Source organism: Muscardinus avellanarius (genome assembly GCF_963383645.1).
Source record: "Muscardinus avellanarius genome assembly, chromosome: 1".
Lineage (NCBI taxonomy): Eukaryota > Metazoa > Chordata > Mammalia > Rodentia > Gliridae > Muscardinus > Muscardinus avellanarius.
The window spans coordinates 110,606,044-110,620,286 of NC_137786.1; positions in this window are offsets into that span (position 1 = coordinate 110,606,044).

Sequence of the window (14,243 nt, forward strand, 5' to 3'; positions counted from 1 at the left end):
CTGGCTAGTCTTTAACCTTTCCAAGGCCAAGGTGGCCTGGTTGCCAAATGTGAACTTGGAATATCCTGGAGAACCAGGTGGGAGGTGTTAGAAGCACCTGCCCTAGGCGAGCTGGTAAACATCCACAAAACCCATCCTGTTTTGCCCTTGGAGCATTAAATGTAGGTGTACAAAATCTAGAGAGCAGTGATTCTGGGTAAAGGTGGTGGCAGGGGCAGGAGGGGTCCAGCCACTAAGCATCAGGGAAGTTTTTCTGAAGATAGTGGTTAGCTAGGCCTTAAAGGAGAGTCTGTGTAACAGAGGGATTGCCAGGCAGGCATGGTGGTGCACACCTGTAACCCCAGGACTTAGGAGGCTGAGACAGGAGGATTGCGAGCTCGACAGCTTCAGCAAGTAGTGAGACTCTCATCAACCCAATGAGACCATGTTTCAAAATAAAAATAAAATAAGATTGGGAGTATATCCCAGAGGTAGAATGCCCCTGGGTTCGATCCCTAGTACCACACACATGAAACGGGGTGGGGGGGGCAGTGCATTCCAGAGGAACAGCCTGAGCAAATCCTTGGGTGAGAGCTGCCTGGCCACAAGTGTGTGAGATCATGCAAACCCCTCACTGCTTGGTGACTCCCAGCCCCTCAAGAATGCCCTGCAACTACCACAAAGGTTTGCTCCTCGCCTTGAGCTGGGGCCCAAGTGCTGCAGAAGCCATGTGAGCTTTGCAGTTGACAGTTGTGGTTCGGGTCCCAGTCTCGGCAGCGTTTCCAGCGGGCTTTGCACAGGCCCTTCCCTTGTCTAGGAAGATGAATGTTGCCCCTCACTTTGCAGAGCAGCTCTGAATCCACCAAAGCGGGACTGCCGGTGGAGCGCAGTGGTGGAGTGCTTGCCATGCATGCGCAAGGTCCTGGGTTGCATCCCCAGCATCATAAAGGGGAAAAATCCACTGAAGCAGCCAGTTAACCCCAGAAGCCCCAAGGTCATCCCCAGGGGTCTCATCTGCTAGGAGAGTAGGTGCTGGGCACCAAACTAAGCAGCTTTCCTAGAAGCCAGAAGGTACCAGCACCATTGGCAGAAGGGGCTTCTTGGTGTGTGGACTTGCTGCTGCTTCTTACCAACTTGAAGGAAGTGGGGGAGGAGCGGGCTGCTCAAGGTCTTCCAGTGGCGTGAGTGGCCAGGTAGAGAAAAGGTGGAAAGGAAGCCAGGTGAAGGTGGGAAAGCCAGATCCTGTCCATGAGGAATGAGGTTAGGGCCATTAGGCTCAGAGTGGGATGGGATTCGATGGGTTTTAGCTTGCAGAGGCCAAAGCCCAGCCCTGGGCAGGTGTGCAAGAGTGTATAGGTGCCAGGTGGATTTGTGGGACCTCTGAGGCACTCTGCCGGCTTCTGGATCCAGACTCTTCTCCCAGGTTCCCCCTTGGGCAAGGAAGGCATCCAGAAACTTTTTAGCTAGGGTTAGGTTCACCTTAAGTCCTTGGGGGGAAAACTCCGAGAATGCAGTTCCCAGCAAGCCTTTGCTAAGCTCACCTCCCCACCAGCTCTGTGGTGGGAGCTGGGGACCCAGATGGAGATGAGGCCCCTGCCAGCTTGGAGTGCAGCCTGGTAGCAGGCACCCATGGGAACAGTGGTACCCAGCACAGTCAGCGCTGTGGCAGAGGATCCTGGAGGGCTGGGGTGGGTGTGAGGTGGGCAACACCAAGCAAGGGAGACCCCTTGGGCACAAAGATTTCAGAGTTGGTGCTCTACAGGACACAGGGCCAGGTGGATGATCTAGGGCTTCTAGTGGTTTAGGATGACCGAGTGTGGGGTAGAAAAAAAGGAATGGCTGCTGCTGCGGTCAGGGAAGAGCAACCAGCTTTCCAGCTTTGAAAGCCATGTTAATGGTCATGGGGCCTTTTCTGGAAAGTAAGGGGATCCCTGAAGAGTTTTGACTGTGTCAGTTTGCCTACCCTAATATCTATACAGGAACCTCTTTATAACTGGGCATGCTGGTGCGTGCCTGTCACCCCAGTACTTAGGAGGCTGAGACAGAATCACAGGCTGGAGGCCAGCCTCAGCAATTTAGCAAGGCTCTTAGCCACTTCATGAGACTCGTTTCTAAATAAAAAATAAAATAGGGCTGGGGGTATACTCAGAGATAGAATGCCCCTGGGTTCAGTCCCCAGTACACACACAGACCACTTTAACTGTCTTTGGGGATTCTCTCCCTACTCCACCCATAGAGTTTAGATAGTGCTGGGCTAAGCCGGGCGTGGCGTGCACGCTTGTAATCCCAGCATTTGGGAGGCTGAGACGAAGGACTGCGGTTTGTGGACAGCCTCAGCTACTTAGCGAGGCCTTTTGCAACTCAGTGAGACCCTGTTTCAAAATAAAGAATAAAAAATAGGGCTGGGAGTGGAGCTCGGAGGTAGAATGCCCCTGGGTTCCATCCCCAGTACCGAAAAAAAAATTATATATTTTGCTGGGTTTTACTCTCTGCATACTTATATTACACATACCTAGCATGTGTGACCCAGGTAGGGATGTTGTACATAACAGAATTGTACTTAGAGAACACAGGAGCCGCAGAGCGTGGTAGCGCACATTTATAATCTCAGCATTTGGGAGGCTGAGGCAAGAGGATCACGGTTCGCTGACAGCCTCAGCTACTTAGGCTCTTTGCACTCAGTGAGACCCTGAGACCTGGGAGTGTAACTCAGAGGTAGAATGCCCCTGGGTTTCATCCCCAGTACCTAAAAAACAAAATAAAACAAACATGGGAACTGGGCATGGTGTAAACACCTGTAATCCCAGTACTTGGAAGGCTAAGACAGGACAGCCTCAGCAAGTAGCAAGACTCAGCAACCTAATGAGACTGTTTCAGACAAAAAAATATGAGGAGCTGGGGGTGTGGCTCAGAAGTAGAACGCCCCTGGTTAATCTATAGGAGCCAGGTATGATGGCACATACCTGTAATCACTACTTGGGAAGCTGAGACTGGAGGATCAGTTTCAAGGTCAGCCTCAACAATTTAGTGAAATTCTGTTTCAAAATAAAAAGGTCTGAGGTTGTATCTCTGAGTTTGAATGGCATTGGGTTCAGTCCCCAGTACCAAAAATGTAAAAACAACTTTTTTTCCCCAGTACTGGGGATGGAACCCAGGGGCATTCTACCTCCGAGCTAAACACCCAGCCCTATCTTTTATTACTTTTATTTTTGAAACAGGGCCTCACTAAGTAGCTGAGGCTGTCCACGAACCACGATCCTCCAATCTCAGCCTCCCAAATGCTGAAATTACAAGTGTGCACCACCACGCCTGGCTAAAAACAAACACTTTTTAAAAAGAGGACATAAGACCAGCTGGGCCTGGTGGCATGTGCCTATAATCCTAGTACTTCAAAGTCTGAGACAGAAGGATCACAGATTTAAAGGCACCCTCAACAACTGTTTCAAATAAAAAATAAAATAGGGCTGGAAGTATAGCTCAGAGGTAGAATGCCCCTGAGTTCAATCCTTAGTAAAACACACACAACACACACCATAGGGGAGCTCAAGACAAGAAGGGCCAGAGGTATTTGCAGACTTTATTCTTAAGGCATGACCCTCAGAAGCGAGATACTACAGCCATTTGTGTCTTGGCATCATTCAATGCTACTCTAAAAGCAAGAAGTCCCAATGGCCAGGCTGGACGCTTGGCCAGTGTATATTAGGGGAGGAGAGTACTTGAGTTCAAAGGCCCATTATAATTACACACATTGGGAGCAATGATTCCCCAATGAAATTTGGGTCCTTGAACCTAAAAAAGAGGGATCAGATACTGGGTGGCCATTTGGAACACATCCCCTCCTGCAGGGCATGGCCACTTAAATTGGTTCACCGATGGACATTGTGCCGAATGAGTCCAGAAAGAGTTGTTGTGGGGCTTGGGTTTACTTGTCTTTTTGTTGAACTATTGGGAAAGAGACGGAGTCCTCTTTCCTCTGGGGACATATGGCAGGATATAAGCAGCGGAGGTCATCCTCGCCACTACTTGGAGACAACTTGCCTGAGAATGTCGCAAACACAGGGAAGGGTGGCAAGGAGAGGTGAGTCCGATGCTATTGCTGACACACCTGGAACCAAAGCGAGAATCTAGCTCTGGACTTGTCAAGTGAGCCTGTCTGTGTGCTCACGCCTGTTTATTTTAAGGTTCTCTCCCTTGCAACCCAAAGTATCCCAGCTGACATGGAATGGAGGGTGTTTCGGTGGTCACCCCAAGTGACACGGAGAAGTCGTGAGAAGCAGAACTCAGTGAAGACACCAGGACAGCCAGGCTCCAAATGGCCTCTATGAATGACTTCAGGGTGTGCTGTACTCTCCCTGGCGCGGGCGCTTGCGCGCGTTCTCCCTCTCCCTCTCCCTCTCCCTCTCCCTCTCCCTCTCCCTCTCCCTCTCCCTCTCCCTCTCCCTCTCTCTCTCTCTGTGTATTGGGGATTGAACCCAGAGGCATTCTACCTTTGAGCTACACCCCCAGCCGGATCTTAGTGTAAACAGGTTCTGGCTAGGTTGATGAGAGTCTCACTACTTGCTGTGATCCTCCTGTTTCAGCCTTGCAAATCCAGGGATTACAGGCATGTGCCACCACCCCTGGTAGAAGGTGGGTCTTTCCTCGGGGGTGGCATGTCCATGGGACCAAAGCTATGGACTCAAACTAGGCCCTCCTCCCCACGCTTCTAGCCGGCTTGTGGTGATGTATGCCCGGGGACACAGCAGGTGAGGCCCGGGGTGCTGCCTGATCAGACCCCTGCGCGCTGCCTGGCTGTGCCTGTAGTCCTGTCGCCGAGACCTGGGCGTGCGTGTGCTGTCCAGGTTACACTGAGTGCATGTCGGGGTTTTCGACCTCAGCTGCTAGGTGTGGCCGAGCAGCCCTGAGGTGCGCCCTGGTCCTCCTGCGTAGCGTCCCCGTCCCGGATGCTGGGGCGGGGGTGCGGGCCGGGGCCCTTGTGGGTGAGTCTGGGCGCGGCGGGTGGGCGCCGCGTCTTACCCCCCTCTCCCCTCTAGGGGCAGCTGCCTCGGCAGCGAGTGGCAGGGAGGGGGTGGCTCTGCTAGCTGCCGCGCGCGCGCACGCCAGGCTCGACACGCGCCGGGTACGCGCCCGTGCGCGCACCCCGCGCCTCCAGCCCAGCGCTGGGAGCTGCTTTCGCTGCCACTGTCTGGTCCCCGGGCTGCCGCCGCTGCCGCCTCCCCCAGGCCGGGGACTCAGTCCGGGGGCCGCTCGCCCCGAGACAGGAGGACGCGCTCAAAGAAGATGCCTGGGCCCGTGAGTACCGCGGCGGCTGCGGGCCGGGCGGGCACGGAGCGCGGGCGGAAGACCGTAGCAGGGTCGAACCCCTCCCCGCAGGCGGCTCTGCGCCCTGACCCGGGGTCGCCACCCAGGACCCCAGCTCCGGCCCGGGGCAGACCCTCCCCCAGCCCACGTTGAAGGGGGGAGGGAGGGAGAGAGTGCCAGTGAGCGAAGGAGCCCGAACGGGGCGCTAGGCGCCACCAGTTCGCTTGGAAACCGTTGCCACAGCAACGGGGTTGCGCTCCCCGGCAACGCGACTGCGGGGTGGCGACGCCCCTCCCCCACTCCGCACCCCACGCGAGGGCTACAGCCCGGGGCGCGGGGGGAGAGAGGTGCCCGTTGGGGGTCCGTCGCCTCCTGGCCCGTCAGCTGTGCCTGCCTCCACCGCCCGCCGAGGGTGGGGGTGGGGTGGGAGCGGGCGGCCCTGTGGGCACGAGCTGGCTCCCACGTGGCTGCAGGCGTCGCAGCAGGGCTCCTAGGGTGGCAGCGAACGTGGAGGCGGCCCAGACCCTGGGCCTGTCGTGGGAGGAGGAGGCATGAAGTCTGAGTCAGGGGTCTCTTCTCGGGAACCTCCAGCATCCTTACCCCCACCCAGGGTCGTCTCCTGCCCCTTCAACATGGCCTGACCCCGAGTTGCATTCCCCAGAGGCGATGTTCCTTACCGAGGAGAGGAAAGAAGCTGGCATCCCTCCTTCCCTAATGGCTGGGCATGTGCCAGATTGCCCCTTGGCCCCATGCTCCTAGCCATCAGTCTTCTTGGAGGAGTGGAAGCAGAGTGGGCAGGAGCAGAGGAAAACACATTGCTGACCCAGGGAAGCTGAACCCTAGGCCAAATGGAACCAACCCAGCCCATTGTCTGGGCCACAAGTGTCCTTTTCTTGTCTGAGCACAATGCCTCAACTATGCTGGATAGCATGCAGGTTGGCAGGCAGAGACACCAGTGCCACATGGAGGTGCCCAGTCCCCAGAGGAGCTCCTTTGGGAGGACAAGGGCAGCTGAGTCAGAGGAAATGACCTCTGGCTCCCCTCCCAACCTCCCCTCAGGGGGCAGTGTGCTGGAGAGAGAAATGGCCCCTGCCTGCTCTTCAGAGTCTGACTCAGCAGATGCCAGTCCCGACCACAGGCTTCAGACCTAGCATCCCTGCGCCCACAACCACTTTGGGTTTCCTTTCTCATCCAGGGGGTATCCTGGGACGTGACAGGTATCTGGGGGCATTTGAGGCCTTGGCATAAGGTGCCCTTAGACAGATGCTGCTTGGAAAGCCAGGCCTGAGTCTCCTGCAGGCAGGGGGCCTTGGGAACTATTCACAGCCTCCTTTCATTCTTTGCCTGCTCTGTGTGGAACCTGTGTTGAGCGCTTGCTTTGCATCATTATCTCCTAATTCTTACACCAACTGTGCAAGGTAAGTGTATATCCCTGTTTTAGCAATGGAGACTTTGAGGCTCAGGAAGGCAAAGTGACTTGCCCAAGGTCACACTACCAATAGGTGGTGGAGCTAGGTCTCTTTACTGGCCAAGCCCTTGCCAGCCTGCTGCACGCAGCTCATGTGACCCAGCAGAAAAGAACCTTAGAGACTTTCGGAAAGTATTCTTAATCCTCCTTTACATTCCTTCAGTGAGCAAGTTCCCTGTATCTTTCAAGCCTTGAGACACCTTTCCTACTTCCAGCAAAATCAGGCAGTTTCTTCCAGCCCCGGATGCCTTATAGGACTGTGCTGCCGCTGGGCTGGCTTCTTCCCTCACTCTTCCTCCATTTTCTCTTTCTGCCTGAGACCAAGCAATGAGAACTGACTGCTTCAGTCCCCTGGGAGATCCCCAAGTCCCTAGTCTTTGGCTCATGGGCTCTGTGGCATTTCAGCTTACAGTCCTGGCTGTTGAGACAATTTAGCTGTGGGTGCCTAGTCTATCTCAGAGGTTGGGAACCCAAATGCTTCCAGGGGCCAGGGCGGGCAATGCAATGAATGAGGTGGGCCAGGGAGATGGCCCAGTTGATGTCACCATGTGAGATGTGGACGTCCTATGACCAAATTGCCCACTTTTCAAGAGGAGCCAGAAATCTAGACCTTTATGCAAAATCTGGTTTTTAAACTTTACCAATCAGGATATTTAAAACATAGATTATGGGCCAACAAAACACATCCATGAGCCGTGTCCAACCAAGTAGGGTCCTAAGTTTAAGAGCTCTGGTAAAGTAAGGACAGTTTGGGCTGCACCATCCCCAAGCTGCAAATGGTAGTGCCCTGGGCTGGCTTCCACAGATGAGCCAGCTGCAAGGTGCTGATGTCTGGTTAGTCACATGTAGCTTGGTATACTGGGCTTGAAGTATTGTTACCTCCTTCATCAGCTGTGTCCCCCCTTGGCTCTGCGAGGCAGCTCTCATCATCCCTGTCCAGGAAAAGAAACTTCAGCTCAGGTGTGGGAGTAGGCAGGATATGATCACATGGCTCAGTTAAGGAAGAATTAGGATTCGAACACAGGGTAGCCCCTCAGTGCTCTGGGTGATGGATGGGGCCAGTCCCCTGTTGTGTGGCTACCTCCTTTGCAAGGACAGATAGTTATTCCCACATTGAATGAGGTGAGGGAGGCACAGGGGGCCACTGAAATGAGGATTCAATGGGAGAGTCTTTTTTTTTTTTAATGTATGTACTGGGGATTTAGCCCAGGGGCATTCTACCTCCCAGCTGTACTCCCAGCCCTATTTTGTTTAGTTTGAAACAGGGTCTCACTAGGTTAATGAGAGTCTCATTACTTGCTGAGGGTGTCCTCAATCCTGCAATCCTCCTGTCTTAGCCTCCCAAGTACTGGAAGTATATACATATATATATATTTTTTGTGGTGCTAGTTATTGAACTCAGGGGCATTCTACCTCTAAGTTACACCCCCAGCCTGATTTTTTTTTCTTTATTTTGAAATAGGGTATCACTAAGTTGTGCAGGTCCTCGCTAAGTAGCTGAGGCTGTCTGCGAACCTTTGATCTTCCTGTCTCAGCCTCCCAAATGCTGGGACTACAAGTGTGCACCACCACACCCAACCTCTGACTTTCTGTTGTTGTTGTTGTTTTTGTGGTACTGGGGATTGAACCCAGAGGCATTCTCCCTTCAAGTTTGACATCCCCAGACTTTTTTTTAATTTTGAAACAGGGTCTAAGTTGTAGAGGGCCTAAGTAGCTGAGACTGTCCTCAAACCTGCAATCTTTCTGTCTCAGCCTCACAAGTACTGGAATTACAAGTGTGTGCCACCACGCCAGGTCAAGAATCTGGCCTTTGAATATCCATCCTGTCGCATGATCCCCCACAAGAGGCCCGAGTTGAGTGCAGTGGCCTTTCTACCCACAAGTCCACTGGGGCTCTTGTCTCTCTTGTCCTGTTTGCAGTTTCCCAAGCCCTGAGTTCTCAGCCCACTGTTAGGGCTGGTTCTCAGAGACTCCACCTGCAGGCCAGGATGCCAAACATCAGCACTTTAGCCTTGCTGGGAATGAGATGTGGCCAGCTCCACACCTGGCTGACCTTGGGAGCTGGGACAAGCTCCATCATCTTTCCCTGGCTTCAGCTTATCCATCTCGGTGTGGGAGGGGTATAAAAACATCACCAGTGCCTCTCTAAAATGCCCTTCTTCCCAAGTCACTGGGTTTTGCAATCACCAGTTTTACAACCACCTTAGTGGGCCTGAGCTGGACCCAGCTGTCTGCGGCTGAGCTCGTGACTGTAAACTGGCAATGTAGAAGGCATGCAGGCCAGGGTGACAGTCATCTCCTTCCTCTGCCCCACCCTCCCCCAACACACCACACTCCACTCTTCCTTCTCTTTGTCTCTGGGCTTGAGTCCTTGTCCCTTCACCCAAGGACCAGCATCCCTAGCCTCAGGTGCAGGACTCCTGCAACACCCAGAGCCCCTTCTACTCGGGATCTCCTCTCTCCACTCAAGAGCCCCTACTGTGTGCCTCCATGTCGTCTTTTCCTTTTATTCATAGATGTATGGGCTCTTGGTTTGCTTATAACCCACCCTGCGAGGGCCAAGAGCTGGGTGATGGCTTCTTTCTCAGTGACATTTTGGTGAATGGCCGACATTTCCCAGGAATGAACTGGATGCTGACCCAGCTCCTGAGGTGCTCCCTGTCCTACAGCTAAAAGACCAAACAGGTAACTGGACACCTCCAGTCACTTCTTCAACAAGTGGCCTTTGAGCTGTTACGTGCCAGCTGATTAAGGCAGGGGCAGCCTCTGGTGTTGGACACAGGCCATTGCAGAACATCCTGACATCACTGGGCTTCACTGTTCTCCTGCCCTAGGTATGTTTGGTGGGAGGAAAGTAAGGTGGGTCAGGGATGACTTGTCCAGGGAAATGACCAGGGAGGCTGAGAGGCCTTGGCAGGAGTTCATCCCAAGGGCCAGGATCTCGGTCACAGGGTAAGGCCTGGACCAATAGTCCTGGTTCAGCATCTACTGGGCTTTTATGAGAAATGCAGACTCTGGGGCACCCATCCCAGCCCTACTGAATCAAATGTTGGAAGTGGAGTGCGCCCTTTGTATTTTGAGAAGCCCTCCATGTGTTTGGATGCCCAGGCAAGTGTAAGAGGCACCAATCTGGGCGATGTTAAGGGCAGGACTGTCAAGTGAGGCAGTAGAGAGAGGCTGGAGGGTTCAGGCAGGAAAGGGCCTAGAGGGACTGGGAAGTATGGAGAGCAGGAAGGCTGGGCAGGAACCCTGCATGGAAATAGGGGTCCAGGTGATGGTGGCTTGGCAGAGTGGTGGCAGGACTGAGGCACCCTGCACTGAGGATGGCTACACCCCCAGCCATTTTAATTTTGTTGTTAGGAAACAGGGGTCTTGCTAGGTTGCTGAAAGCCTTGCCATGTTGCTAAGGTTGGCCTCAAACCTGAGATCCTCCTGCCTCAGCTTCCCAAGCTTTGGGATTAGAGGCTAACAACAGACTTTTGTGACTGAAGGGAAGAGTGGGCCTGGTGCTGAGATAACGGACACAGTAGCAGATCTTTGGGGTCTGATGTTGAGGGAGCAGGGTTCATCATGCAGAGGGGTAGGTAGTAAGTAAGCAGAAGGCAACCAGGTCTTAAGAATATGAGCTCTGTGGCCTTTAGGTATCATTTAATCTTTCTGAGCCAAGTGTTCTCATCTGTCAAATGGAAAGGATGCTAACCTGCTTTCTAGAGGTTGTGAGGGCAGGGAGCTCCTTAGGGAACAAATGTCTGTGCTTCCCCAGCTCAGAGCTGCCATCACAGGAGTTAGCACATTCTTCACTGTAGTCACTGATGAAGAATCTGGCAGCACGGAAGTGAGGAAACATCTGGGGTCTCGATTTTGTCCCTCTGCTCTGCCAGTGAGTGTAGCCCAAGAAAACTGTACAAAGCCATATGCCAAAAACACTGCACATAAATCAAGTAGAATCCTAAGCCAGGCGTGGTGGTGCATGCCTGTAATCCCAGCGCTTGGGAGGCTGAGACAGGAGGATCGCACAGGTTTGAAACCAGCCTCAGCTACGTAGTGAGGCTCTCAGCAATTTAGTGAGACCCTGTTTCCAAATAAAATATAAAAAAGGGCTGGGAGGATAGCCCAGAGGTAGAATGCCCCTGGGTTCCACCCCCAATACCACCAAAAAAAAAAAAAAAAGATGGAATCCTAAGGGATGTTCAAATAACCTGCAAGAATGTAGAAGAAAAACAGGAAGCAGACAGAAAACCTAGTGTAGAATTAAAGATGAGCCCATATGTAGGGTCCAACTCTTCACAGGTAGTGAAAACGGACAAGCAGCAGGTGTGTACTACTGACAGTCTGGAGGAGTGAGGCCAGGTGAGTGGCTGAGAGCAAGAAGCTGGCTCTGAGTTTGAAGGGCTCCCCAGAAAAGGGCAAGAGCATGTGCAGAGGATGCAGCAATGGAGAGGCACAGCCACCTGGAATAGCTTTGAGCAGTCTGGCTGGTCAGTAGAACATTGCAAAAGATCAGAATGAATTGCCCCAAGCCAGGCATGGTGGCACGCGCTTGTAATTCCAGTACTTGGGAGGCTGAGACAGGAGGATCGCAGAATTGTGGCCAGCCTCAGCTACTCGGTAAGGCCCTCTGCAACTTAGTGAGACCCTGTTTCAAAATAAAGAATAAAAAATAGGGCTGAGAGTGTAGCTCAGAGGTAGAATGCTCCTGGTTTCCATCCCTGGTACCACAAAAAATACAAAAACCAGAATGAATCGCTCCATATTTATGTCTTGAGCACATATTGTGCTGTACAATCAAATACTGAGTGACCAGGAGAGACGCTTCAGGCTGTATTTTGGTCCTCTGCACTTGCTATAGCCCCATGGAGACAGCATCAACTCTCCTTCCCTTCTAAATGGGCGCTGGAACCAGACTAGGGTCAAAGGGCCTAGTCAGCGGGGAGACCTTAAGCAAGCAAGAGACTTCCTCTGACCCATAGTTGCCTCGCCTGTAAAATGCAGCAACAGTTCTTACCTCCTGGCTGAGGGTAACAGTGCTACCCAGTAGATTTGGAGTGTGGCCTGCCCCGGGCTGGCCTAATGCCCAGCCTGGTGAGCTGGGCAGCCTCAGGACAGTCCCTGATCTTCATTCCTTGTTAAGCCTGGAGCTGCCATTTCATCTCTCCATCCTGTAACCCTTTGCTACTCTGAGCTTTTCCAAGTCAGCGGTAGCTGATGGTCAGGCACTTCAGAGCCTTTATGGGAAGGGACAGGAATGCCCATTTTGGCTATCGGCCCAGTGCCCCCAGGGTTGTACATACATATCCTGAGGTACCGAGCACTAGGCTTTTATTCCCATCTCAAAGAGGGAAAGTGTGTGGGCAGTATTTGGACTTGACACAGGCTAAATCTTGCTCTTCTCATTAGCTGTGTGACCTGGAGGAAGCCATTTCCCCCTCTGAGCCTGTCTCCTCATCTAATAGGGACGACCACCAGTGACAAGGTAGTGTTGGTAAACATATACGATTCTACAAGGAAGAGGGACAGGAGTAAGTCCTCATGATGGTCCTTGACAGATTTTACAAATACCTTCAAAATGTTTACTTTTAGAGACAGTCTCTCCATATGTTGCCCAGGCTGACCCCAAACTCCTGGCATGAGTGATCTTACCTCAGCCTCCCAAGTAGCTGGGGACACACACACACACACACACACACACACACACACACACACACACACACAGACCCCAGCAGGCCTGGCTCTGGCCACATATTTCTAATTCAGCTAAGCCCCATTACTTCCAGCCCCAGAAGCCCCTTTTCTGACCCAGAGCTGTTCCTGTCCTGCCAGCCAGGGGGACCTCTAGTTAATTCCAGTTTCCTCAGAACGTTCCTGTTCCTGAGGGCTCAGGAGAAGAACAGCAGATTTAATTAACTCCCAGTGACTGGCAGCATCGTGTTTTTATCTGGGCTGCGTCGCCATGGCAGCTTCATGGCAGGGTTGTGGAGGGGGCGGGAAGAGCTATTGTTCCTGCCATTGTCTGTTCTGGAATGCAGGCCCAGGAGAAAAGGACTGGCACGGGCACCAAGTGGCACATGGCTGAGGGCAGCCTGGAGTCAGACAGGAGCCATCTGGAAAGAAGGGGCGTGGCCTGTGGCCTGGCAATCTCAGCTTGGGGCTCAGGGTGCCTGCGGGCCCCAAAGCTGAGTATGCATGTGCCTGGGGCATGTTGAGGGTAGGAGTGTCCCTGGGCTCCTGGCAGAGGCTTACAAAGTAGCTCAAGCAGCGGCATTACCCCATCCCGCTCAGTAGGATTTTGTGGCCGGGCTGGGTTCAAATTAGGCTTTGCCACCGGCCATCTACACAGCTAATGGCTTCCTCATTTCTTATCGGAATAATTCGTTACCTCCAAGGGGCTGAATGTTAAAGCTCCTGGTACAAGGCATCCAATAAGGGCCATTTCTGGGGGGTGATCGATAGTCCCCTGCTACCTTTCACTGTGTGGAGGAGCCAGGGCACCTTCCTATATACCTCTCAGGAGACAGGGTTGCCCCTCTTGTTGGGCTGTGGGGAGGATGGAACTCGAGCTGCCCGTGTGAAGTGAGTGCAGGATCAGCTTCGTGTCACTGAGTGTTCCTCCTCTCTGAAGATAGGTAAAGGAACTGCGGGGAGGGAAACCGCAGACTGCAGCCAAGTGGGGCTGCGCATGGGTAGCAGGCGGGGAAGCCGAGTTGAAGCTAGAATCCCGCAGGCGGAGGCGCCTAGAGCAAAGGGAGAGGACCTGGCCCCCGTGCTGCGTGATAAGGCGCAGAGAGAGGGCCGAGGCACAGCCGAGGTCGGAGCCGCCCCCTGCCGAAGCCCCCTCCAGGCGCGGTTGACGCTGGGAGCCGGCTGGGCTACTTGCGAGGCTGGAGGAGGTGGACCGCCCTTTCTGGGCTCGAACCCATGGCGCTGAGGCTCCTCTTCAGCATTCTGCTGACCAGGGGCCTCTGAAAGCGTTTCCGAAGCCGGGGTCCACAGCGGTAGAGGATGGGGATCCGAGCTTGGTCTCCGCGCGCCCCCTGCTGGCCGGCCTGGGTCCTGCCCGCAGCCGGGGCGGTGGCCGGACTCGGATCCCGGGAAACCCTATTGGGGAAACCTCGGGCCGTGACGCCATCGCCGCCGGTGACGCCAGCAGACCCCCGGGGAGCGCGGGGTTCCCTCGGAAGTGGCTTCCCCGGGACTGTGCGGGCCGCCGAGTGGCCGGGAGCCCCCGCACGCACGCCTTCACCGCGCCCCGTTCCCGCCCCGCAGGTCCCTCGCGGCCCAGGGTGAGGCGCGCGCGCGAGCGGCCGGCGCCATGGGAAGGAGCGGGCGCCGCAGCTGCCCCCCTCCGGCGCGCGCGCTCGAGCCCCACCGCAGGCAGCCGCCGGCCGCGGGCCCCCGAGTGACGCTGGCGGCCCCCGGGAGCGTGGCACGGGCTCGGGGCCACGCAGAAGAGCCCAGTGTCCAGTGAGGCCGAGGACGCACCGCCCGCGCCGCCGCC